Genomic DNA, 26,149 nt, shown 5'->3' on the forward strand with positions numbered 1-26,149 from the left:
TAATATTATGCTGATATCCACGCTTATTTATCTAATATGTGACTTCTATCCCACTTCATATTATGCTTATATGTGGTGTTTGTTCCGTCTACTTAACAGTGCTGTATTTTGTTTCGTCGTAAAGTGCAGTGTTTGATTTAATCGTAATGAATATTTTAAAAAGCAAGGACACAGAATTTTGTCAGCCTTATGCATACTTCGCATGTTTTTTATAGCAGCTACGAGGGTTACTTCAAAAGTCATGGAAACTAATGTTTTTTGGGCAAACACATTATATTGAAGAAAGTTCAAAATATACATATGAAAGGGCACGATATACTCCTGCGATTGTCGTAGTCAGATCAGGTGGGTGTGAATGGATGTATGTATAGTAGGCAAGATAATAGGCACATTACGGAATGACAGTTTTTCTCATTCTTTAATCCTCGAAAAAATCAATTAATTTTTGTAGGTTTATCCTTTCTAGTGGAATCGCAAATGGTAAATATGGACAGATTTTATTTCCGAAGGACCAGGAAATCCGATGACCTAAGTCATACCTGGGCTGTTTATTCCTTTAGAGACTGGCACTTGATGAAGCTTTTCCAAACGTGCAAAGAAAAACTTTACTGTATACATACGATATTCTGATTCCGAAAGTATTACTAAAATTACTTTTACGGAACTTTTCTTAGTTCGCTTTAAAAAAAATTTAAAGGATAAAAAATTTCATTTTTTATTCTCATCCGAGGGAGGAATGACACAATTTCTGCCAACCGTTTGTGAGGGTGTGGCTTTGGGCCGGGGGGGGGGGGGGGGGAGAACAGCCAGCGAGAGAAATTCACGTTTGGTTTAAAGTTTAAACGAAAAAGAGGAAGAAGACAACGCAAGTTTCCGCCCAGTTAACTTCCTCGCTACGGCCTTTAAGCTGTCAATTCTACGCACAGAGAATTACAACGATGCTTAATAGGCCTTGGCCACAGAATCTGAACCGTCATTAAGATGAACTGCTGCATGTAAAGAAAAGTTACGCCTTTGTGTTCTGCAGCCTACATTACTTTATACGTAATAGAATCAAAATATTTTTAAATTTTCACGAGATGATTTAATTTCTGATATTGTTATGTTGAATGGTAATTAATTAGTTATTCCGTCCTCTTATTTGCTTATTAATGGATTCGTTTGTTTAATTCAAGTTATGGCAAATGTTTCTCTAAAATTCACTTTGTTCCGGTCTTGCCATTTCCAATGTTTCATTGTACTTTTTTGTACGAAATTTTATCATGACTGAAGTAATTAGGACGGGATGGGCGAGGCATGTAGCACGCGTGGTAGGGATTGAAAATGCATATAAATGTAACGTATCAAATGAATTGAAAATTTTGTGATTAAAATAAGGTTGGCAGCAGTGGAATTACATTATAATTTTAAGCCGTAATATAAGCCATCTGTCCGTGTGGGTTTGACAATGCACACGCACGCACGATGAAAGGATAGAATCAAGTAAAAAAAAAGTGTATGAGGAGAAGGTGAATGAATGATTTTTTAAGTTGATGACAGGCAACGGACAGCATAGTGAGGGAGATCCTTTGTCTCTAAATGATAAAAGGAAATTGCTATGTCATGGCCAGAACTTCCTACTAGATCGTACGAACATATAAGAATTTATGAGCCAGTAAATTTTCCCTGTATAACACGTTAAGTCATACTGAATAACTGAACAAAACTTTTCGGCTCATTTACACTGCTTAACTTGGGGCCCCTATAACATATCAAATGAGAATATAGCAGAACTTATGGGGAACTGTGCTCTTTCCTTAACATAAAGTGGAATCTAGGAAATAGTTTTACACTTGCCCACAAAAGTATACTGTGTTTCTGGACACTTTTAGCTTCGGTCTTCGGAAACGAGGCACTGAAGTCTGGTTATATCTTTATTATTTTAAGCATTTGATAAATAACTTACAAATGCTTCTCCAACAACTTGGTGAGGTTTCACGCACTTGGACGGAACGCAATGCCGTCTTTAAAGCTGTCAATTTCCTACTATCAATGATGACAGTACGGCGAAGTGCGAAAATGTGAGGTGGGTGCGATACTGAAGTGTCGTACGGGATTGATCTTCGAGTGATATTAAACTGTTGTGAACGAAAATGGTAAAAAGTATATTCAATATTCGAAAACTTTACGCGAAAAAAGTAATCACCGATGGTCATAACTAAGTGATTAATGTGTGTTGCTTCTCTCATTTAAGTTCTAGGACACTCAGTTCGTGGTTATATTTGGTCACTCTAAGCTGGGATAACATTTTAGAATAGACCACGGCCACATCTTCATCTCACTTTCCAATTTATGACAGTTATCATTTCAGTTGATGCTGCATAACAGATCAAATTGAGAATGTGTCTTTAAATTAACGTAGCCAGCTGTCTTTCCGATGATAATATATTTTAACAAAAATTATTTGGTAGCAAAGTTCCAACTTTCAACAGATTTGCATGTCAAAGCTAGGTCCAATCATGTAACGAAGTAGTCTCCGAATCTATGAATTCAGGTTGTTAATGTTCCATGAATTGCAACAGAAGTCACGTATTGCAGGTGGTGAAGCAGTGAGTGGTTAACCGATGTTCGTTGGCGTAACTGAGCGAGAACCCCGCGGACACACAGTCCAGCTCATAAGGGTTAGCATTACAAGCGACGGAGCTGTTTTATTGATGTATCTCATTTCAGGAACTTTCATTATTCCGAACTTGACTATGAATTAGGTTTATGTAACATTACGCTGGCCTTGTTTCCTGTATTTAAACCACTTTTGCGTTCAAACACCTAACCAACTCTGTGTTGCACAGTCCTCGTGAAACTAATAGTCGCTCATCTAGTCAGGAAAAACACTGTCTTTTATGAAAACAGATTAAAGTTAAATGTTAGTGTGTTAAATTTAGATTGTTATGTTACCCATATAAATATATTTGTTTTTGTGTAGTTACACAGTTGAGCGGGATAATGAGAGTATCGATTAGATCAGGGGTGGGGAACCTGCGGCCTTAAGGCCACATGTGGCCTTCTAGGTCCTTAAGTGCGGCCTTTTGACTGAATCCAAATTTTACATAACAAATGATTTTATATTTATTACTACATTTTTCAAGACGCCCTTAAAGTCACAAATGACGGATACCCATTTAGAGGATCAACTGAAACTGCTGACCTCCATGCAGCAACCAAATATTCAAATGCTTTCCAACAAAAAGCAGACACAACAAAGTCATTAAAAGATCAGTCAACTTTAAAATTAACAAATAGTTTTCATTTTTTGAAATTATTTAGTACATAGTAGTTAGATTTTTACAAAATAATGTACATTTTTAAGTATATCTAATTGAAGTCACTTGAATGCGGCCTTATTTGATTACAGCTAAATTAGTGCGGCCTTCCAACATGAAAAGGTTCCCCACTCCTGGATTAGATAATTCGGATGCAAATTGCTTAAGCCAGCTAAGAATCGAACAGCAGTGCTTAAAAGTACATGTCTGGTGGCTAGAAAATGTTGGGAGTTTTGCTGTACAAGAATTCAGTTGCGTTTACTTTCTTCTAACAAAAATATTTCATTGCAAGTAATATAAATATAACAAGAGGACTCGGAAGTGAAATATAATCCTATATTCAGATTCTCATTTGCATTATAACTAGAAGGAAAAGAAGCAACACTGAAAAGCAAGTAGGAAACAGAATTCTTTTTTGTTGTATAAAAAGTAAACATACATTTACATTATGGCAGAATCTGTAGTAAATTATTATTATAATTTTTGAAGTAAACAACAAGATTAACTTCAAAATATTAATTCACTGCAAAGATTATTCCCGTTTTACGACTATGAGATGTCAAGTAGGAGCCACACTATTTCTCAAAAGCGTTTATAATGAATATAAGGAGACTCATAAAAACATTACGTTGATTGTTTATTTCGTGCTAGCCACAGATTTATTAACCTTTAGAAATCTGATTTCTTTAATGTTCACCTTACACGCTAAATGACGGTTACTTTTTTTTTCTTTCAAAATGCGTCATTGTATAAAGCGTTCGTCATATGCAGAAAAATTACCTCAATTTTTTAAATTTACCGTAAGCAGTTGGTAGAAGAATTTTTTTTTCGGAAGTAAGATATACAAATCACATACGTGTCTTGCAAGTTAAATTAATGTGCATTTAATCAGATTTGAAGCGTCTGCATGAGCTATGACGACGTGATGGATCATGACTAATTGACCGAGCAGCTATTAGCTATAAAAGTACAGTCACAGTTGACCCAGAAGAAGATATGCCTTATTAATATGACTAAGCTAGAATTAAATGCGTATAAAACTATACACAGTAGACTCCGGTTAATTGGACTATCATGTAATCGGGGCAACCGCTTAATTGGGCCAGAGTGTTCTAGATCCGATGTGACCCAATTAACCGGAATCCACTGTATATGGACAAAGCACAAACGAAATAAGCAGAAAAGTGGTAATATAATTACGTGTGGGTCTAATAAGTTATTTTAAAATATTTCAAAATGTAAGTATCTGGGAACAACAAACGGAAACAAGGTGAGCTGACTGTCTTCTGAAATTTTGTGTCGTGTAGTCTCGTAGAAAGTGACCAGCGTTTCAGAGGTGCCTGCTGCCTCCATCATCGGGGCGATCGGCCTGCGAGACTACAAGACACGAATTCTAGAAGACGCTCATTTTCGCATTTGTCGTCACGAGAACCTGGAATGTCACTGAAAGTGAATCAAATTTTGGGAAGAATAGAATATACACAAATTGACATTTTCTTTATTTCCATGCATCTATTTTTTATTTCTTAGTATTATTCAGATTATTAAATTTTGAAACATTTTCACATGTTCTGGTACTATTTATAGCTTCAAATCTATTATGAGTTTGGCCAATTTCCACTTCGCTCTTGCCAGGTATGTTGGTCGATTATCCGAATTGAAGATTAATTGGGAAGGAATTACAACGGTCTGTTTGTACATAATATCCCTGGTTTTGCTTGGAGGAATATAGTCCGCAATATCAGTGATGATAGTCGGTCTTCGGGGTGAGATTCGAAGCTTGGATCTCTCGAATACAGAGTAGCAGTGATATCCATTACGACATGAAGTTCGGTCCTTGAATGTCAAAGTCATACGAAGTTTGTGTTATATCCATGGCGTGCCTGATGCAAATTGCAGGGAGAGTATCAGCAGAAGGAAAAATAATTTCGTTATTTCAATCTCGTTTTATAGCACTGCTCTTCTGAAAGGTGTGTTGCTCAAAGAATCGATAACTATCGAGGGAAGTGTAACTTATGTGAATGTCTCGTGCAGGGGAAAGAGAGGATAGTCCCTAACGACGAAGCCATTTGCTCTGCAGTAATGGGCTACGTCAGATTCCGAACATTTATTTGAAAGTGACGTCATTTTGTGACAAAGTGTGAGGAAGCTATTTATTTCCCTTATTTCCGACATGGAACTTTCTAGGAATTTTTGACACTGTTTTCTTTTATTACGTCTTTCTGCCATGAGCCGGGATAGCTCAGTCAGTATAGTGACTAGCTACGGGCTGGACGACCGGGGTTAGATCCCCGACGGGGGCAGAGGATTTTTCCTCTAGCCTCTGCGTCCAGACCGGCTCTGGGGCCCACCCAGCCTCCTCTACAATGGGTACCGGGGTCCTTTCCCGGGGGTAAAGCCGGCCGGGGCGTGATGCTGACCACTCACCCCCATCTAGTGCCGAGGTCAAGGAGGAGAGGAGCTATACCGCCACTCACCCCAAGCGCCTACATGGCGTATAGTGGGACAAACTTTACTTTACGTCTTTCTGCCTTCCATCTCCACCCTCTTGTTTAAATCCATCAGCTAATGGACAACAGGTATATCGCCATCTGCCAGATGGGTATAAAACCAGCGAAAAGAAGTACAAACACACGACAATCGCGTCGAAACACGGAAAGAAATCTCGCTGCCGTAAAACATTTATGTAGCGCCGCTAATGGTTCCATTAAGAGAGAAAAACAATCTGAAATATTGGACATTGAAAAGGTACTTCCAGTGTTATAAATACGCTGTGGAAGATACCATAAATTAGAGCTTTAACGTGTGTCTTACGAGTTTCTCCCCACGCAGTGGAAAGAGAATGGAACTTATGTATCTAATATTCCTCTCAACAAACAAGAAAGAAATGTTTATACACACAACAGTGTAATACGTACTCCAAGCGGTTCTTTATACCCTGATTTATCTGTGTCGTAAATGTTAAAGTGTCTTAGTTCTGGAAACCTTCTTGCATTAGAGGGTTCTAATGGCTCCAGGGAACGTAAGCGATCTTAAGAACACATTTGTTGACCATATAAAAATGTAAACAGTTCTCAGTCATAAAAGTTTGAACATTTCGACTCCTGACTTAGGAATGAATCTTTATTCTATTTGTTATCGACCTACATGGTTTCTATGCGTTTTCAAACTTATTATGCGATTTTGTAGTAAATATTTACTGTGAAACGACGTATTGAAATCAACGTGAAATTACATATTTGTGAGTAATTCCAGATAAAGAAACGTTTTATTTTAAAAGTAAAAAAGGATATAACTCAGAATAAAATTATTTTAAAAAATAGTAAAATGTAACCGTTTGTTGTAATCAATAAACAGGGGTGTATCTCATGCATCTCATGTATGCTGGTCGTATACGTGGTGACGCCGTGTGGACTTCATGGAGGCAGCATGTTCCACAGAAACATTGGTATCTTCCTGGGAGTCCACACTGCGTCACAAACCAGAAGAAGACATCGACGTATATGAGGCAGTTACTAAAGGATTGAGTTATCAATACAGTGGATTCCGGTTAATTGGGATGCATTGGGACTAGAACACTTTGGCCTAATGAAGTAGCTGCCACGATTATGCGAAGTTCCACGCCAAGAGTTAAAAAGGTTTGTTCTTTAAGATTTGTCCCAAATAAAGGGCTGCCCCGATTAAATGATGGCCCAATTAACCGGAATCAACTGTATCTAAGAAGCCGGTATGAATTTTGACCTGCGATCTGGAGTTTATTTACCGAAATGAAAGAGACACTATAACCATGAAGCTGGTTGGAATATAACATTTCTATTGTTCATATGAAATATTATTTTTGTAAGAAAAGGCAAAAACCGGACAAGTGCTGTTGTCTTAATTTATTACAGCCTTCTCCCCTCGTCCTTATATAAAACTGAAACGTTTAAGGGGGAAAAATGATAAAAAGAGAAGATAATATAGGAATCAGACGGAAACAGCAGAAACGAAAAGAGTGATGAGAAGAGTGGTTATGGGAGAGGATTATAGAACGGTGACAAGTGACTACAAATACACACGGGTACAGACAAGATAAATTATGTAGCCTGATGTAGAGAAGTAAACAAATATAACTCGAAGCTTCTTTTTGAAAGTTTTGATTTACTGATTTGAAATGAAGGTTATGCAATGTGGTGTTTGGTAAGTGGATACTTTGTCATGTTTGTAGGCTGGCTGCAGCTGAAAGATACATTATGGCGCTCTTCTGCTCTCTCAATTTGTAACAGACATTTATTTACATTGTTATGTAGCAATAAATATGAAGAAAAATTTAGCAGATATATTAAATAAATACGGTACAAATAATTGCGTTTAAAACGGTTGAATTAATATAGAAGTAAATGAAAACGCAGGAAATGAAACAGTAAACATTAATATAATGATATGTGATCAGAATCCTGATGATGGCGACAGACATGGTTCCAGAAAAGTTGGTTTATTCGTGTAACCATTTGAGGCGAATGATCGCCCGATAAGATTTTATTGGATTAATATAATTACTTCATTCATATTTGTATATAGGAGATCTAGATAGAACTTGGATTGCAAAAAATTAGGAAATTTAGACGGTGTAATTATTCTGGAGTTCATGTCTCTTAATTTTTCAATTCTTGACTGCTAGCAAAGATTACATTTTTCTTTAGACTGTATGACACAATGTGTACACTTAATCCGTTGGACTTCGCTCATCGTTTAAGTGTTTCGGATTTTAGTTCTGTTTCCGTCTTCAGGCGACCCTACTGTGCATGACATCCTAGTCTAGGCTAGTCTCAGCCTTGATTCAGAGTATCATCTCAGTACAGGGACTCGGGGTGGACAAGTTAGACGGTAATTGACATTCGTATTCAACGAAAGGAGAGAATTTCTTAACCAGTCGAGTGACTGACTATTAGCTTCTCGATAAGAAATCCATTCCTTTGAGATATTACTGTTGACATTATTTGTTTATTTTATAAGCATACGAGTATTTAACATTTGTGACAGACTTTGGTAAAGTCACGACTAAGGTGCTACTTAAACATGTTCGTACAGCAGAAGTGGTATGTGTTATAATCGACAGACGCTCTATAAAGCGGACACTCGCTGTTTTATGGTGTGCGGTCTCCCTTTCTCGACCCTACTAATAATGTCGGGTTTAGTAAAAGGAACGCTGCGTGAAACATATGAACTCTTGAAAACTGAACAACACTTCCGTGACCAGTTCCTTTCTTCTAATAATGACAAACTCGTTGGCGCAAGAAACACTTCGTCATATTGAATTGCAGGGCAGCAGTAACTAATGGAATGTGACGTCATCTCCGTAGCCTACGCTGACTGGGCTCCCCGTAATGAAAATATTCAATATTTACAGTGGGACTCGAATATGAACGCCGAAGGGATATTGATTGAACCGAATTGCATTCTGAATCCCTCTACCGAACTTTTGTGTGCTGTAGGTTTGCGAATATGACCTGGATATATTCTTCTCGCTCTCTGCAATGTTTCTTTCCTTCGACTAAAATACAGTATGCAGATTACAAATTTAAGAACATAAATAGGTTTTACAAGAGAGACATGGAAATGTATAAGTGTAATAAGAGCTCGCTATTGGATCCTATCATGAACCACAAATCTAGTTCCAAAGATTCCACCATATTTTCTTATGACACATTTTAATATTATCTTATCTACAAAATTTATTTTAAAGGTTTGTGTTATATTTTTATTATTTTTGTCACCTAATTAGTTAAATAAAGTATTAATTTGTGGAATAAGTGATTCAATAATTATCTTTGATTGGTTAACCTCCAAGAAGAAAACATTAAAAATACTTCTAAAATAATAATAGGATTATTCCTTACCGTGATCCTTTTATATGCAGTCCATAGGTCTTTGAGGTTATGCCTTCCCTTCGGGTTTCCAGCTGTAGTACTGTGCTCCTGTGTGAAAACACAGCCCAATAATATGTCTCGGGGACAGTTTGGTTAACAAATTGACAGTTATTTTAAAAAGAGGCGTAGATCTACGTTTGCTGTTTCGACCTCAAAGTAATTGTCACCAATTATTTGGTTTATTTTGAAAACGAATATTTTTACACAGCCTATTTCGGTATCACTGAATACAAGGAGCTGCACTAAGATTTACTTGAATAATGGTCTTCATAACACACAAGCCTATTAGCGTCTTGACACTTTAGCTTGAGCGTAAGCCTGCAGACACGTCTCTCTCTACACGTACTGCAAGCTTGTTACAGCTTACTTCACTTCTCTGCCAACAAGGTACTCCCTGATTCTTAATCCTAGTGCACCGAACTCCTCTGTTTTGTTATGTGTGGCAAGACTTTCAAACTTCATAATTCCGTTGGAGCCTCACGCGTCTGAATTGTTGCCCTCCTGTAAAGTTATACCCCCTCCCAGCCAACACCAACTAACCATTATCTTAGTATAGGTATATTTATTTCAAGAAACATAGCGATTTTATTTTAAGTTTCGAATTGAAATATATTTTACAAAGCGCTGAGAAGAATATTTGGTTCTAAAAGGGAGGAAATAACGAGCGGCTGAAGAAAATCACGTAACGAGGATTTTAATCATTTAAACTCTTCACCAAATATTATAACGGTGATCGAATAAAGGATGATGATCGACACAGGACATATAGAGCACATATGGGAAGTACTTGAAATACATACAAAGTTTTAGGCGGAATATCTGAATCGAAGAGACAACTTTGGAAACCTAGGCTCAGATGGGAGAATAATGTTAAAATTCCCATATAAATGAATACCTGTAAGTACAAATGGCGTTGCAATGCAAAGACAAACTTCGACTTCATCATTGTGAGTAGTACAGGGATCATGTACGATTCTAACCACCCTCATAGGATCAATCACCCGTCCATCCATTCATTCACTTACATTCAAAACAAACCCACCCATTATCGTTTACAATATCACCCTCTGACCCACCAAGCTATTTAATCACAGACTTAGCTACCCGCTGACTCGTACACGCACGCACAGTAACCCACTTTTGAAATGCAGAAATGAGGTTCTGTTCCCCGTCAGTCAGCCAAAACTAGAGCCGTGTTACTCTGTTCCCTGAAATTCAGGAGATTTTAATTATTGATTGGCCGTCGGTCAATCATTAAGCCAATCAATAATTTAGAAAGCAGAACAAGCCAACTAGAATCTGCACGCATTGTTATTTTGTCAATAAATCAGACATGTATCAAGTTTATCAATCACTGTTTCCAATATTTTCCAAGCTGGGAAACTGATTGATATTTGCTGAACACCTGTGCGTATCCGCTGTACAGATTTACTTTCGAATTGAATTTGATTGTATAACATTTTGATTGGCTGCTAAGTACTCAAACTTGTGCTGTGTCCTATGGCACAGGACTGCCCACAATTTCATGTCAGCAATGATGCTATTATTATACGGTTAAGGAGCTAAATTAAGGCACTTTCTACACTGTTAGAAGAGTCTTAGTTATTTTGATTTATTTCGGGTTTATTTGTCGGCGTTGTTAGTAGTTCATGCAATGTAGCGTGGAATTGTAAGACGATCAGTGAATAAGGAATTGGAAAGGATACAGAAGGAAGTGATCGTGAATTGATTTGTCTGGAGCGAATGAGGAAAACGAAAAATCTCAGTCAGTATGGTCGGTCTCCGGCTAGAGATTTGAACCTAGGACATCCCGAATACGAAGTAACACGACTTTTTCCTAAGACGATATTGGATGCCAGTCTTAATTTCTGGAAAAAAACAAACAATGTGAGTGAGTGAGTGAGTTTGTTTGTCTGTCTTTCAGTCAACCTGTTAGTCAGTCACAAAGGCAGCCAGTCAGCTAAAGAAGTCGCGCTTATGTTTCTGTTTCTCCGACTAAATCCCTCGTCCCAGCAGCTTATAAACTTTAATGCTCTTATGAATATGAAATCTGTACAAGCATTAAGAAGTTAGGGCCGTAATTTGAATTTGGCAGCAGGGGCACATGCAAACACCTCCGCACAGTCCACCATTAGCACGCGTTATCCTTTCACCCTTTCAGCCAACCTTCGTCTCGTCCTTTCTTTCTAACTACGTAAATCAGATTCCTAGATTTACCAAGAATTCGTCGTTCCGACTGTGAACATGAACGAACCAAATTTGAGTGTTGTTAAGATGCAAGTCTTGGCTCTTAATCAACTCTAAAGATTACTCTGTGCAGAATCCGATATCTACCGCCGAAGAAACAAAGGAAAGACTTAGAGACTGCGCATGGAGCGAGACATGGTGCGGAATACAGACAAAGCAAAACAGTTCAAGCTCTGTGTGGTTTGTTGAGTAACAAAGGAGACACATTTGTATTTTCACACAACAGGAAATACTTCTTTCACTATCCGGATTAATTTAATTTGATTTATTTGTGGCTTTTAAATGAAGCCTCGAATAGATTAAATTGTTTAGTCTCGAATAATAAGACGGTAAGTGAATAATTAATCGGAAAGGTTGCGCTAGGATGTGGTTGTTGGCTCATTTAAGGTATTGTATAGAAATTTTCTTGCAAGGAATAACGAGAGTCTCAAAAAAACATCAGACAGGAGTGCCGACCGCGACATTCAGTTTATGCGGACGCTGTTAATTTAACACAGGTTTACTAAAATTCGGCTGGTTGTGTTTTATACGGGTGTAAAACTGGGAAATTATTGAGGACCGTACTGGTACCGGACACACTGCCCAGGAAATGGTCATTGCCTTCAGAAATCTGTGACGTCACTGACGGCATTTACAAGGGTGAAAGGCGAAATCCTGGTAAACGCGTTATAATTGTTCCGCCTTCCTTACAATTCCTGTTCTTGAAATTAGTTCGTACGCGAGTAATTTGCATGTCGCGAACTCCGGGTTGCATATCACTGTTTTAGTTTTTGAATTACAACGTAATGGGACGGACTCAGCCTTCCTTTGTTTGAGCTAAAATTCTTAGAATTCCCAGGAGCTACAAAGGAAGACCACAAAAGCTTCTCATTCACTGTGATCGATATGGGACCCAGCCTTGGTATGCTGACTACGACGGAGAATGCCACAAAGCGTAACGTCATGACGATCATTGTGAAAATTCCGTCTTCATGACAATGATATTATGGTGATGGAATGACAGGTATCACCACAAATTGCAGCTAACATCGCAGGAATTGAAACCGCTGTCATGAATGCGATTTGTCTGTGATGGCCACAGAAATACTAAAGCTATGCAACGCAGCTGATGCTGTAGGAAGGAGAGTACAGCGCCCATTGACCGATTCTGTGACAGGAGCGTGAGACCTCGACACATTTTCTGTGGGTCTAGAGGCCAACTGTATGAGACGTAGGAACAAAGACTGAAGTGCATACATGACTGTATTATTTTGTCAGAGGCTATAAAATTCAAAAGTTCTCACGACGGCATGTATAAAGATGGCTATCTTCTGGGTTGTAGCGCCCTGTATTCTGGTACGGTATTATCAAAATTACAGGGGTACTTGCTGTCTCCATCATCAGGGCAACTACACGGCGTTACAACCCATAAGACAGCCATCTTAAAAATTCACATCGTTTTTTAAAGATTTCAAAATATGGCAGTATCTTGTGTAACCGTCCACTGCGTAGCTTCCCAGAGTGCCATTGGTTCTTCACCGCGGAGCTGTAGCCGTCTCCGGGTGGACGTTGAGTTGCCTCTGCTCCCGGGGCGATGTGGGTGTTTGTTTCACGGATAATGTTTTAATTTGGGAGCAGGTGATTGAGGTTGGGTATCACAGGGTAAATGGGTTGTTAGGACCTAGCTAGCCAGTAAATGGACTCCGGATCACAAGTGGTGTAAACGGTCTGTTCGTAGCAGCTAATGATTAATACTTGATTGATTTAGAAGAAATCGCTACTATTTATTCACACACACACGTACAACACTGAAGTTACTAGGTGATAGTAAGATCAATTTAAGTTTGTTAAGTTGTTAATCACTCACGTTGCTCTTGGTATTTTAGATATATGAAATTTAGTTGAAGTTTGTGGCCTTTTCTAATTAAGGTTGGTCTCCTGAGATGTGTTGCAGTGTAGACTCTTAGATAGATACCGACGTTTCGGAGGACTAACTTCATCTTCGGTCTCCAGTCCTGAAGATGGACGCGTTATGTTTCTCCAAAACGTTTGAAAATATGTAGAAGTTCACAGGGCGTTACTACTCAGAATACTATCTTCGTCGTCGTCATTGCCTAGAGAATCTCGAATCTTGGGATAGCCAGACTCCGGTCCAGTATTTTCTCGGGACCTCCCGAATACGAAGATGAAGTTTTAACCTCTAGGAAGATTATAAATTGATCCTCAGTTGTAAAGTTGTAGCAACAAGCTGCAGTAATGGCGGACACTCCTGTATACACTTGTTTGACGTATTGGGGCCAGTATATCAACAGAAGTTGAACAAACGAGGAAAGAGATTACAGGGTTATCACCTTTAATAATTTAGTTAATGTATGGGACAGTTGGCTTATGGGTCCTACATTTAGAGATGGGTAATAAATAAAGTACTCCGTGCGGTTTACAACTTTGAAATGAGCACAGGAGAATTATTGCTAGGTTTTGGAAAGTTAATTTCCCTGGTACTTTTGTTTGTATACTGAGATTTCGAACATTGAAACTTTGAGAATTAGTACATGTTATAAGCTGGGCCGACCACTCAGTTCTTGTTAGATTTTTCGATCCCTCAGACACATGCTAAGAACCGAATGTAATGAATATACGACCTGGAATTGAAATACTTTCTCTAATTACCAAGTATCCTAAGACTTCTAACAATGTCTTAAAGCAGTTTCTAGTTACTCTGCCATATGATGTCTGCCCTACGAAATCCTACATTTGTCACTGATCACAATCAATTAATTTTGAGTAACCGGTATACCTGCTCGAGGATTCCCTTGGGATCCACAGGCATATGATGGGCGATGAATGTAGCACACCTGTGGGAAATCCATGCAAATTTCTGGTTGGATACCAAAAATGAGAAACACTTAGGCGTGGATGGGACGAAGATAGTTCTCGGAACGCCGGTGATACGGAATGCGCGCTGGTTCGAGTCTCGGGGAAAGAAATTTCTCATGAGATTTTCGACTGGTGTATGGGACCGGTTCCAACCCAGCATCGTGAGGAAATTGGGGAGCTAGAATGGGTAGTGTAATCCGGTCATGAAAACTAGCAATGGCTGGGGGTTCGTCGTGCTGACCACACGTCACTCTATATCTGGTTGGATGATCGTTCACCTCTGTTTAGGCATGTGAACGTGAGGCCAGCAGCCAGCTAGTCGGCTTTGGCTCTCAGAGGGCTCTTACGCCACGGATTATTATTATTATCTTAAGGCAATAATGTATGAAGGTGTAAAATAGCAAGATTTGTAAACACCATTGCAGAAATTGGTTAACGAAGGAGATTTATAATGATTTTTTCTCGGGCTACCAGATATGTCAAGGGGCTGAAAGGCGAAAACACCAGGGTTCCGAGAACTACCTTCGTCTTCAGGCAACTGAAGATATGTGTTTCTTGAGTTCCTTACGAAAAACCTAAGTACACCCTACGGGTAACAGGCAAAGGTACTGATTTTTAGAACACTTGGTACGTATACTTACCACTAGGAACAACTGAGATGAAAGATTTTAAAATTGTGGCTCTGGGATTTCGCCGGCTGAACATCTTTCGTAAGTGTATTACGGAACTCTCTTTGGGATTCAGGAGTTAACAGGGCAGGACAGACATACAGACACGCACAGGAAGAAGACAAATCATTAGGACTTCTTTTCCTTTCAGCATATGAAAGTCATCGTAATAAAAACGTTATTTTTCAACATCATCTTTTCAGAATGCCAACCTTCTTTCCACTTCCCGCACTTTTTCAATGGAGAGTCATTAGACAACTTGAGACTCTGAACTTAGTACTTTCATAACCGAAAAAATCGGAAACACGACATTTGTACTGAGTGGAGTGGAGGAATTTTCAGCTGCAGTGGGAGATGGCTCGAAATTAAGTAGAGAACAAACTGCGAAATGACAGAATATCCCCGTCTTAAGCCTGAAAAACTGCTTTTCTTTGACGGTTCAGTAGAATGAAATGTGTTTTGCTCACTAAGTAGTCGATTGACTCCATGGTACTGGATGTTCATTAAAAGTATGATAACTATAGTGTTCAAGAAATTTCCTCGCTTTTATGAAATCGGGAGATTAATGTTTTTGTCCACAAAAGCCCGTCAGTTGAATATAATTTATTTCATACATTTATACCCCATTTATCCTTTCTCTGGATTGAGAGTCGAACTGAAGACCACAAATCGAAATGCGTGTGTTAACAGCGACGTTTGATATGACGCTAAGAAGCGTACAACAAATTCATTCATATAAATAAACGCATATTTTCCAGAGTACTAGACTAAAGCAGCCTGACAGTTTTCTCATAGGCGTAAGTTACAGGCTGTATGACCCGGGTTCGATTCCAGGCAAGGGCAGATGGCATTTCTCTTCGACACCACGTCAACACCAGCTCTTGGATGTGAAATTAACCACTCACTTCCATGTCGTTGTGATATAGTGCTTAACAAGAGCCAGAGACAACTTTAAATTTAAACCTACTTTTACTTCATTACTGAAAGGAAGTTATATCAGTGCAGCTTCAGCAATTTTTGCTATTTGAATCCTATAATAACTAATCATTCTGCAAGAAGGGAACTCCTGTGAATAATAGTGGAATCTAGGAGATGTACAATGGAAGCGAAATTTCCAAAGCAATGTGCACTGGTGTGTTAATCCACTGTTATGACGCAACGGTGGTGGCTGGTGGTGAGTGGGTGGGGTGAGTGTCTCTATAAGTCGTTTGTTTTGACTGGAAAAGGATGGAGCTTCTTGTAGAATGGGCAAAACTACCACACACCCTCCTTCAATTCTGTGTAAACCGCTGAGAGATTGTACCATGGCCTGAAGTGTGATGATGCGGTGAAAAGATTCCATATGCTACACCGCGGAGCCTCTAAACGCGATTAGTATACTTGTGAGGTATGAGTTACTGCTGTGGCAGAACTTTTCTCTTCCGGGTACACTTATGTTGCCTGTAGGTGCACCTGTTTGCAAGCATCGTTTTCATATGTGCGCCTTCGCCGGAAGATAATCAAGAATGAGAGACTAAATGTCACTCGTGGCTTCTGGTCTTGTACGGAGTTGCATTCGTTCTGGTGATGTGAAACGGCACTTCACCTTCAAACGTTGACAGTTGTTGGCTGGGAATTAGAGTAATTACGTATATGTTTATGGCCCTACTTCTACAGACTCTCCAACGAATAGCAATAAATCTCTGACCTCCTTAATATAAGCCCGTTCCGCTAAGTATTCTTCAGACAAAATTTTGTTTAGCACCTATATAGTAAATCAAAATTAAATTCAATAATTAATTGTGTAAGTAATTTTGTGTTTAAATCCCTTTCTCTATGATTAATTTTCACTTTTAAATGAAATAAATGCGGCAGCCAGTAGGTTTACCGCTGAAAACTACCCCTATTTGTGACACTGAATTAAAAAAAAAGCCTTCGATATACACGTTTTAACATTACGCAGCATATCCCACGTTCGAAGATAGATCAGTAAGATACATAATAAATGAAACAAGTGTACTTTCCGGCAAAATTTAAAGGAACGTCTTGATCGTACGGGCTTGTTAATTTCTAATCGTGTGCAGTGGTCTTCCGGTTACATCGTGTGGGAATCGTGTCACCTGCTACAATAGTCGGTGAATTCGGATCCCAGAGGCAGGCAGGGCATCACAAAAACGGAAATGAAGCGTGAATATGCAGAAGGGAGACTGTCGATATACACTTTCTTGCAAGAGGCGCTGCATTCTCTGCGCGTAGATTACGAAGGCGAATAAAATTAGAGAAATCCATCGTGATACAAGCTCGTTTGTTCGTCCTTCGTTCTTCTCCACATGTGGATTCATGCCAACAGAATAAACTGCAGGGAATTAGTTATGACTAATTGTGATTTAAGAAATATTATTTCAATGATTTTACGTCAGTTCTTGTTTCCGCGTGTGCATGAACTTGTTAAATAATGTTGTCAAAGAAACGTAAGGAAGAGCAGTGGGGGACTATGTTTAACCCGGGGGGGGGGGGGGGAGAAGTACTAGAGAAATCCTGGAGAAGTCCTGGAAGGTTATTTGGAAATCCTTAAGCGGTGGTGGGTTTGATCCTATGCGGGTCGGCTATTTTGAATTCATTTAAGTTTGATTGGTATAAGTTACTTTGGATAGATTGAGTTTTGTGTTAGGTTGGGTTAGCTTAGGTTAGGTTAGGTTCGGTTCGGTTTAGGTAAGGCTAGGTTATATAATGTTGTTTTAGGATTTGTTGTGTTGTCCTGGAGAATTTGAATCGAGTTCATCGGGTGGTCGTGGGAATGTCCTAGAGAAGTGCTGGAGAATCATGGAGAATTCCAGGATTTTTTTTTTGAAATCCTGGAAAAGTCCTAGAGAAGTGTTGGGGAAGTCCTGGATACGTAATTCGGAAATTTTTGTCATGGAGTATTGCTGGAGAATTCCTGGAGTTATCCTGGAGACGTCCTGGAAGGTTATTTGTATATTCTTAAGCGGTGGTGGGTTTGATGCTATGCGGGTCGGCTATTTTGAATTCATTTAAGTTTGATTGGTATAAGGTGCTTTGGTTAATTTGCGTTTTGTGTTAGGTTGAGTTAGGTTAGGTTAGGTTGGGTTAGGTTAGGTTAGGTTCGGTTTAGTTAAGGGTAGGTTATATAATGTTGTTTTACGATGGGTTGTGTTGTCCTGGAAAACATGAATCGTGTTCAATGGGTGGTCGTGAGAATGTCCTGGAGAAGTGCTGGAGAATTCCAGGATCACTTCTGGAGAAATCCTGGAAAAGTCCTGGTGTAGTGTTGGACAAGTCCTGGAGACGTAATTCGGAAATATTTTGTCATGGAGCATTGCTGGAGAAATCCTGGAGAATTCCAGGAGAAATCCTGGAAGGTTATTTGGAAATTCTTAAGCGGTGGTGGGTTTGATGCTATGCGGGTCGGCTATTTTGAATTCATTTAAGTTTGATTGGTATAAGTTACTTAGGATTAGGATTTGTTGTGTTGTCCTGGAGAACATGAATCGTGTTCATCGGGTGGTCGTGGGAATGTCCTGGAGAAGTGCTGGAGAATGGTGGAGAATTATAGGGAGATTTCTGGATAAATCCTGGAAAAGTCCTAGAGGAATTTTGGACAAGTCCTGGAGACGTAATTCGGAATTTTTTTGTCATGGAATATTGCTGGAGAAATCCTGGAGAATTCCAGTAGAAATCCTGGAGAAGTCCTGGAAGGTTATTTGGAAATCCTTAAGCGGTGGTGGGTTTGATCCGATGCGGGTCGGCTATTTTAAATTCGTTTAAGGTTGATTGGTATAAGTTACTTTGGTTAGGTTGTATTAGCTTAATTTAGGTTAGGTTAGGTTAAGTTAGGTTAGGTTCGGTTTAGTTAAGTGTGGTAAGATAAGGGTGGGTTAAAATGTTTTATATTGGTTTGTTTTTTCCTGGAGTTTTTCTGTCGTGTTCGTCGTGTGGTCGTAGGGATGTCCTGGAGAAGTGCTGGAGAATCCTGGTAGAATTCCAGAAAAATTCGTGGAGAAATCCTGGAAGAGCCCTAGTGTAGTGTCGGAGAAATCCTGAAACGTTAAACGTAATATTTTGTCATGGTGTATTGCTGGAGAAATCCTGGAGAAGTCTTGGAAGGTTATTTGGAAGTCCTTAAGCGGTGATGGGTTTGATCCTCTGCATTTCGGTTGGAATTTATTGACAAGCTGCGAGATTGTTTCTTCTCGCGTGTGAGTGCTTCATGGTTTTAATATCGTCAAGTGGTTTGGGGTTTAAGGGCCTCTGTTCGATTACCAGAAGTGACAGTCACTCCGAGACTGTAATGTCTACAATGTCAATAATGTCATCATATGAACATCCTATCCAACGGAAATCAGGGACAATTTTGTCGTGTTTGATTCGCCCAGAGCGTGAAACTGACTACTCATTTCCATCTACTGCCGGAGATGTATCTCCTTACTCCCATTTCGTCACTGCATGATACGCAGTCGTAAGTTACCAACAACAACAGCAACAGTGTTTGTAAAGATACGTTGAACTGCAATTTATAATGTAAATTATTTCAGCTCATTCCAGTGAAGTGGACTCATAGTTCAAATTTCGCGCATGTTTATGTGTTTTGCTTGGCTCCAGTCAGATGTGTCCAGGATTAGTTCCTTGTTGATAATTCGTAACTCACTACGCTTTTACGGGGGGCTGTTATCCATGTGGAGGTTCCAAACCGGATGATCACTGTCAGCTATTTGCTGACGCTTATTCAACATGTCTGGTGGACGTCTCTTCTACACGCATTCTGAAGACTGACCAGGCCAGTTCAACATTTTCTCCATGACCATTAAGTAACCGAAGACACGAACCAAAACACATTTGGAAATAATCGATTCGGAAGTCCAGTGTGTAATTCTGTGCTGAAGGTCCGATCACTGTGACGAGAAACACCAGTGTGGCCTTGCATGAAGCAAATGGGCCGAAACTTTAAAATGCACGTAGCTAGATCGAGCGATTGCCAGAAAACAACGCTGTTTTATCTTCAACACCCAGCTTTGCGCAAAGTAATGAACGTATCAAATGGAGGGTGAAATTAAAAGAAAGGAAAAGAGAGAAAATTGTTCCACAATCGACCCTGTTATCTTCACTCTAACATCACCATTATCGGCTTGTACTTTGCATTTCCGTACAACCAATCCCATTTGTAATACGTCTTCCACTTTGCGTGTACGCTTTCTTTTTTTAGGAATAAAGCCGTATTAAACCGAGTCCTACCTCCGTCACAAAGCCTAAAATTCGAATTTCAATCTCGTTATGCTTGTTTATTACACGTTTTAACTAGTTAGTTTGTAGTTAACATTTTCTTTGATTACAGTTTTACTAATGAATGTTGCGTTGTATTATAGAAAAGTTTATGTCGGAAAAGAGAAAGGCAGGAGAGGTTGGATGAAGAAAAAGTTTTTGATTCCATTGAAATACACAGCTAATGGCAAGGGATAAAATTAAAGGTTAATTTTACTTTGGATAAAAGCAAAAGACTGATTTAATTATGGTTACACGTTTAACATTTCTGACTCCATTTATTTCATGGAAGGAAATGAGAACTGAAAGTTTAGTTCGACAATTATACAAGACAATTAAAGTAGTTTATAAAGTGAGGTAACTTTCTTCAAATAACCGCATTGTAATTTGTTACAAATGCTGTTATGTCTTTTACGGTCTGTTAGGGCTTTGAAATTAAGTTTTGTTTTTAAGAGTGCTTGCATACAATGTAATATTATGTATCTGTGTGGGTGCAAAACTCGTAACATTTTTTCCGTCGATATGACTTTATTATTATGTTGAGAATTAATCTTAAAACTTTATTTTCATAGACAGTAGAGTCATATATCACTTGGAAACCTCCATGGACTATGCCCTGACAATCGTTATTCGACGACGTCAAGAAAAATAAATATATCTTTTGGGCATGTAGCACGCATGGGGGAAAAGTAAAATGTGTACAATATTTTGATCGGTAATCCTCCGGAAAAGAAGCCACATTAGACTTCTAGGCGTATGTAATAGGATAATATTACTGTTACATGATACTTGTGTTAGATAAATAGGATATTAATCTATAGGGTGGATTATTTTGGCTAAGGATAAAAGTCAGATTGTAGGATATTTTGAGTAAGGTAATCAATGTATGGATCTCATTAAATCAAAGAAATTTCTTAACCAGCTGATTTGTCAAAGCGAGCAAAGCCATCGTTAATGTTGTACTTGGAGCTGTTTTTGGTGACATAATGTTTTACCGAGTTTATTTAAAATACGTCATTTGGTTAAGTACAACACAGATTACAAATCAGTTTGCTCAAGAATTATTTAGGGGAGATTTACTATATCATAAGACGTCCTTTTATTTCAATAAAAGTAAAGATGTTTGATAACAGTTCTCTTATAATGTGAGACCGTTGAAAAAAAAAAGATTTCATATTTTTAAAACACGTATAAAAATATTTGACGTTAAAATTTTCGAAAATTGTCCTATGTCTATGTTGTGATTACTGAATATTGGCTACGAAGGTTGAATAATTAACTTAATTCATGGCGTGAAGCGTAACAAATATCTTGACAACTGATTCTTGCTCTGACGCGGTTGAGGCATTAGACTGAGGCTATGCTACACGGAGCACCTGCCAGGTTTGATGGCATTGCGTCATCAGCTGATGTGCTTCACGTGATTGCTTTCGTGTGCTTCAATGACGGGTGTGTAGAGGTACTGCTCTGTTCTAGCAACGTGAATGCTGACATTGGAGCTACGCACACCCATCAGTACTTAAACTAAGGTAATTGTTTAACATCATAGTTTCTGACTTGTATTACAGTTGAATTGTTTCATTCGCATGTTTATTTGAGAATAAAATTCTCGAAAGTTTTAACATTTAATCACAGGTTACGACTTCAGCGAAAGTAACAAATGAATTTGTTGTGGACTGTGATAAATGTGTAGCTGGTGATTGGTTAATTTAGGGATGCCACGTCAGCCACGCAGGTTATGTAGGTTCGAATGAAGGGAAGGGTGATGTGTACGCATTTGTAGAATTTAATTTCGACATCATTGGATGAATTATAACGTATTGCAGCCCTAATGATTACATGTAATGATTTGTTCCACCATTCGTCCATTAATTATAATTTTCGCTCTGTGAGCTTTTCGTTATAAGCAAGGAAGATTGTGTTACTGGAGTGCACAGATCATTAGTCAAATTCCGCACCTTTTGTGGAACCATGGTGTTCATTACCGTATCCAAAAAAGCCTGTCACTGCTGTTCATTTTGAGCCAGATGAAACTAGTCCATACCTTGGAGAAACAGGTTACTGAATTGTGAACTCCAACTCTGCTGCTTTGTGTATGGTACAATCACAGGTATTTTCATCACCGTGATGAATATTCAGTTTCAGTATCAACACCGTAATTCATGAACAGCTAAATTATCTTCAGTTTATTATAAAAGGGTCGTTACAATGAAGTCGAATAATCGGCAGTAACTATGAAAATACATCAAAAATGAGTTATGGTTCATGTAGCCGTCAAAGTATGGTCAAGGACTACACATACCTGGAGACATGACACATCATCATTTTATCATTCATTCTCTTAATGTATGGGTGCACTCATGTTTTATTTGTTTTCTTTGGCTCATTAATCTTTACTGAGTTTTATTACCCTTTTTAAACACGTGGTCATTAACTCTTTTAAGCCCGAAGCTCGCCAAACAACCTCGCATATATCTTAAAATTTTGTGTTTATGTGTTTGTTTGCTTATAGCTCGGGAAGGAATATACCGATTTGCACCAAAATTTACATTCTTATTTTTTTATACTAGAAAGAGATCACGGAGACATAAAAACTCCGGAAAAGTTGTCTTGAGTTGATTTCCGCTGATGTTTATTCCTTTAGCTCGGAAACTAAACACGATAGAGGAATAACGTTAAGACCAAAGTTATTTGTTTCGAAGAGAAGATTATAGAAACACACACCAGAATTCCGAACAATTTTCCTAGGTTCGATTCCCAGTGAAGATTTTAGCTGTGACTCGGTTACTATGCACGACAGAAGAACGGCGCAAAGACCAAAGTTGTTTGATTTGAAGAAGAGTTAAAGAAACAGGCACCACAACAACGAGTTCTGTCCTGGGTTCGAGTCCTGGCAAGGAAGTTTTATGTAGCTCCAAAACTAAGCACAAGAGAAGAACGTCGCCAAGGCGGAATTTGTTTGTTTATGAGAGGATATTGCTGGAACTAAAATTACACACCCGAAAACTGCCCTGGGTTCGAATATCGGTGAAGATTTTGGGGTTAGGAATAATTTTTCTAAAGTATTTAATGATACAGAACTGCCTCGGGATGACATACATGACTCATTTGAACCTACGACCAAAGATCCGACGGTAGGCGTTATGGCGTCGACACAAGATGACGTCTTTCGCGTAGATGAGCCTAGGACCGACGATTAGGTCGCGACGCGTATCGACACGTTGCCGATGCAAAATATCAATGCCAAGCCAAGAAAAATCTCGCGAAGCGATATGGCATGATGCTGTCAAACCAACGGAAAATCGACGGGGAGTGTGCGATGACTCGGAATATAAATGTAACAGAAAACTTGGTATTTGTTTTTTAAAACATGTGTTGACCCCAACTTGACAAAAGAACGCTGAAGTAGCGGAGTATTAAAATTAACTTTTAACTTACTAGCGGTTTTAAAAATCAACCTTTGCTCCTGTATGTTCAGTCGTATGTCATAATCATTTTAGATTATAAAGGTTATCGTTAAGCAGGTATTTTATGCCTTATCATAATTTACTGTCAGTTGAATAACACAGTATTCTGTGCCCAGTTGCATGTTTCATTCATTCTGCAGTCTCATTTGTCATCTTCATGCTTCACCATTTGGCACTTAAGAAACATACTAAACAAGATTGCTGTGGCAGACAACATCAGCAGAGAGGAAACATTAAATGAACTCACAGCTGATAGTAGATTCCAACCACCAACTCTGCATGCAAGACGTTTTATATTACTGCAAGCGTACTATCGATTAAAGCCTATTTCTAAAAACAAGACAACGAAGTTAAAAAATGATTCAAAAGTCGTTATCTGTGAGGGCGCTTTAAAGCCAGCCATATTATTCCAGTGGGTCTTTAGGGCAAACAGCCACTAAGATAGCGGTGGTTAAAATGTTTCCTGGAAGCCTCGTATTTATACTGGAGCTCTGCTAGCAATTCTACTTCTACTATAAATACTAATCTCACAATTATTTAACCCTTATCAGGAAAAGGGACCGAATGTCCACTTACTTGAACTGCATAATTTTAGAGGCTAGATTGCTGTGTACGTATTTACCATACGTATTGTACTCACTCATAAAAGAGGGCAATTTATTTTTCATTTAGATTATAGTTTGTCATAAAAATATGTCACCATTACAGCTGTGTACTGTTCAGAACTCATGATTTGTGGTCAGGAGGTCGTGGCTTCTATTTTACGACAGTACGTCAGCATTCGTGACTGTTCGGTTTCTTCACGGTGTATCGTAAATACCAGGATAGTCGTTTAAAGTAAGCTGCGACGTCTTTTGTCCAAATATTTGGGTCATCGCCGACCTATTTTAAGTCAGGTAACCTAAGCAGCTGGCTAGTCATCGTGAGTGAATTAATAAACTATGCAAGTCGTGTAGGCTATGTGATTCTCAGTATACACTTATTTAATATTGCACTTTTTACCTACGAGGCGTGATTTTCAGCTTGCAAATAAAAGTTATGGGCAAGTATTTCAATATGGCATACCCTCTTTTGCTAATTGCTTATTGCGTTCTAGCCTGTCGTTGTCTGAAATGGTTTAAATTTTAATCCTAATTGTATGCTTTGTTAACGAAGTGATTTAATTACTGCTGTAGAAATGAAATACCTTAACTTTGTACCAAATTTTATTTCATAGATTGTTGAATGCGGTGTTGCTACTTATGCAGTTCAGTTAATTATACTCATGATGTGATGTTGGTAAATTGGTAGCAATTTAAAGTTTCCAAACTGTTTTCCCATACAGCCGTGATTAACGTACTTCCATCAGTTGGAGACAGCTCAGTTTCACAAAGTTGCACGTGAGATGCTAAACTGTGCAATTTTCCACTGAATTTCCGTAGTTTTCACAGTACAGTTGACGAACCCGCGAGATCAACGCCGATAATACAGGAACTCGTCATAGGACATAATCCTGAGCCAGTTTAATCTACCCCTGATTCGCATATCCGCATAGTTTGTCTTGATAATATCCACACTAATCTAAGTTTCTAATCTCCGTTTCGGTGTATCAAGTGTACATTTACCAACTGGTCTTTCCACCAAAATCTTTTATACAGTTTTTTCTGTAACATCTTAGTCGCACGCTAAGTGTCCTGGAATTCAGTATTCTAGCAACATTATGCATTTATAATCCAAGTTCCTCACTGTGTAGTGTCCCAAGTTGTTCATTATTTCGCCCTTCTTAGGTCCAGATATTCTACTGAAGACTTTATATTATTTATTTATAATTAATAGTGTCTGTCAGTAAATAATGAATTGAAAGCTATGTGAAGGGAATCGATAGTGACTTAATTTGAACTACTATCCACCCATTTTCTGAAGGAAAAACTACGAAAATATCAAGTTATCTTGTTTCCAGGCCGATGTTTCTAGCCAGGACCTCCAAAAACTAAACGTGAGCGCCAACAAACCGAATTCCGCGTTCGGTTGACCTTTGTTTGTTTCTTTAAATTTCTAATTTAAATTTTTCCTTCAAAGAAAGAGACCAGGTTTCACATCCATACGTTATAGTTTTGTGCATTCTGTTATAAATCTAGACAGAAACAATTTATGTATATTTAGCTGCTCTTCTAAAGTGACATTCAGGATTTTATTTCTTTAATGCAGCTATTCTCAACATGCTAAGACCTGGGATAGATTTCATGCTGTTTAATCTGAATCTTGGCCGTCGGGTTATAAATGGTTCTCGTCTTACTCATTAACATTTTTAACAAAATACTAAAATAGATAATGTCAGATTAATTAGTTTTGTTGTGGTGAAGTTACTGTGCAGAACTTGCAGCACTTACTATGAAACACATGCCCTCATGCTTATCGTGAAACGTTCCACAGAATGTCTTGGTGGCAGGATAACGTCGTGACGCCTG

The 26,149-nt window shown here is 38.6% G+C and overlaps 1 protein-coding gene across 5 annotated transcripts in view; it reads left to right on the plus strand.

Annotated features, from left to right (window-relative positions):
• LOC110834283 (protein O-mannosyl-transferase TMTC1-like) overlaps window positions 1-26,149 on the plus strand; it is a 191,684-nt gene that overhangs the window by 7,025 nt on the left and 158,510 nt on the right. For 4 of the 5 annotated variants that reach the window (XM_087354164.1, XM_087354161.1, XM_087354162.1 and 1 more), the window contains exon 1: window positions 21,617-21,764. The exons of the other annotated variant lie outside the window; for it this stretch is intronic. The gene's annotated coding sequence lies outside the window, so the exon portion shown is untranslated. Of the gene's footprint in view, window positions 1-21,616; window positions 21,765-26,149 lie in introns of those variants that run through there. 5 annotated transcript variants of the gene reach the window in all.

Source organism: Zootermopsis nevadensis, unplaced genomic scaffold (genome assembly GCF_977971745.1).
Source record: "Zootermopsis nevadensis isolate Lab colony 2312 unplaced genomic scaffold, Znev_1.0 Znev_ptg000022l, whole genome shotgun sequence".
NCBI lineage: Eukaryota > Metazoa > Arthropoda > Insecta > Blattodea > Termopsidae > Zootermopsis > Zootermopsis nevadensis.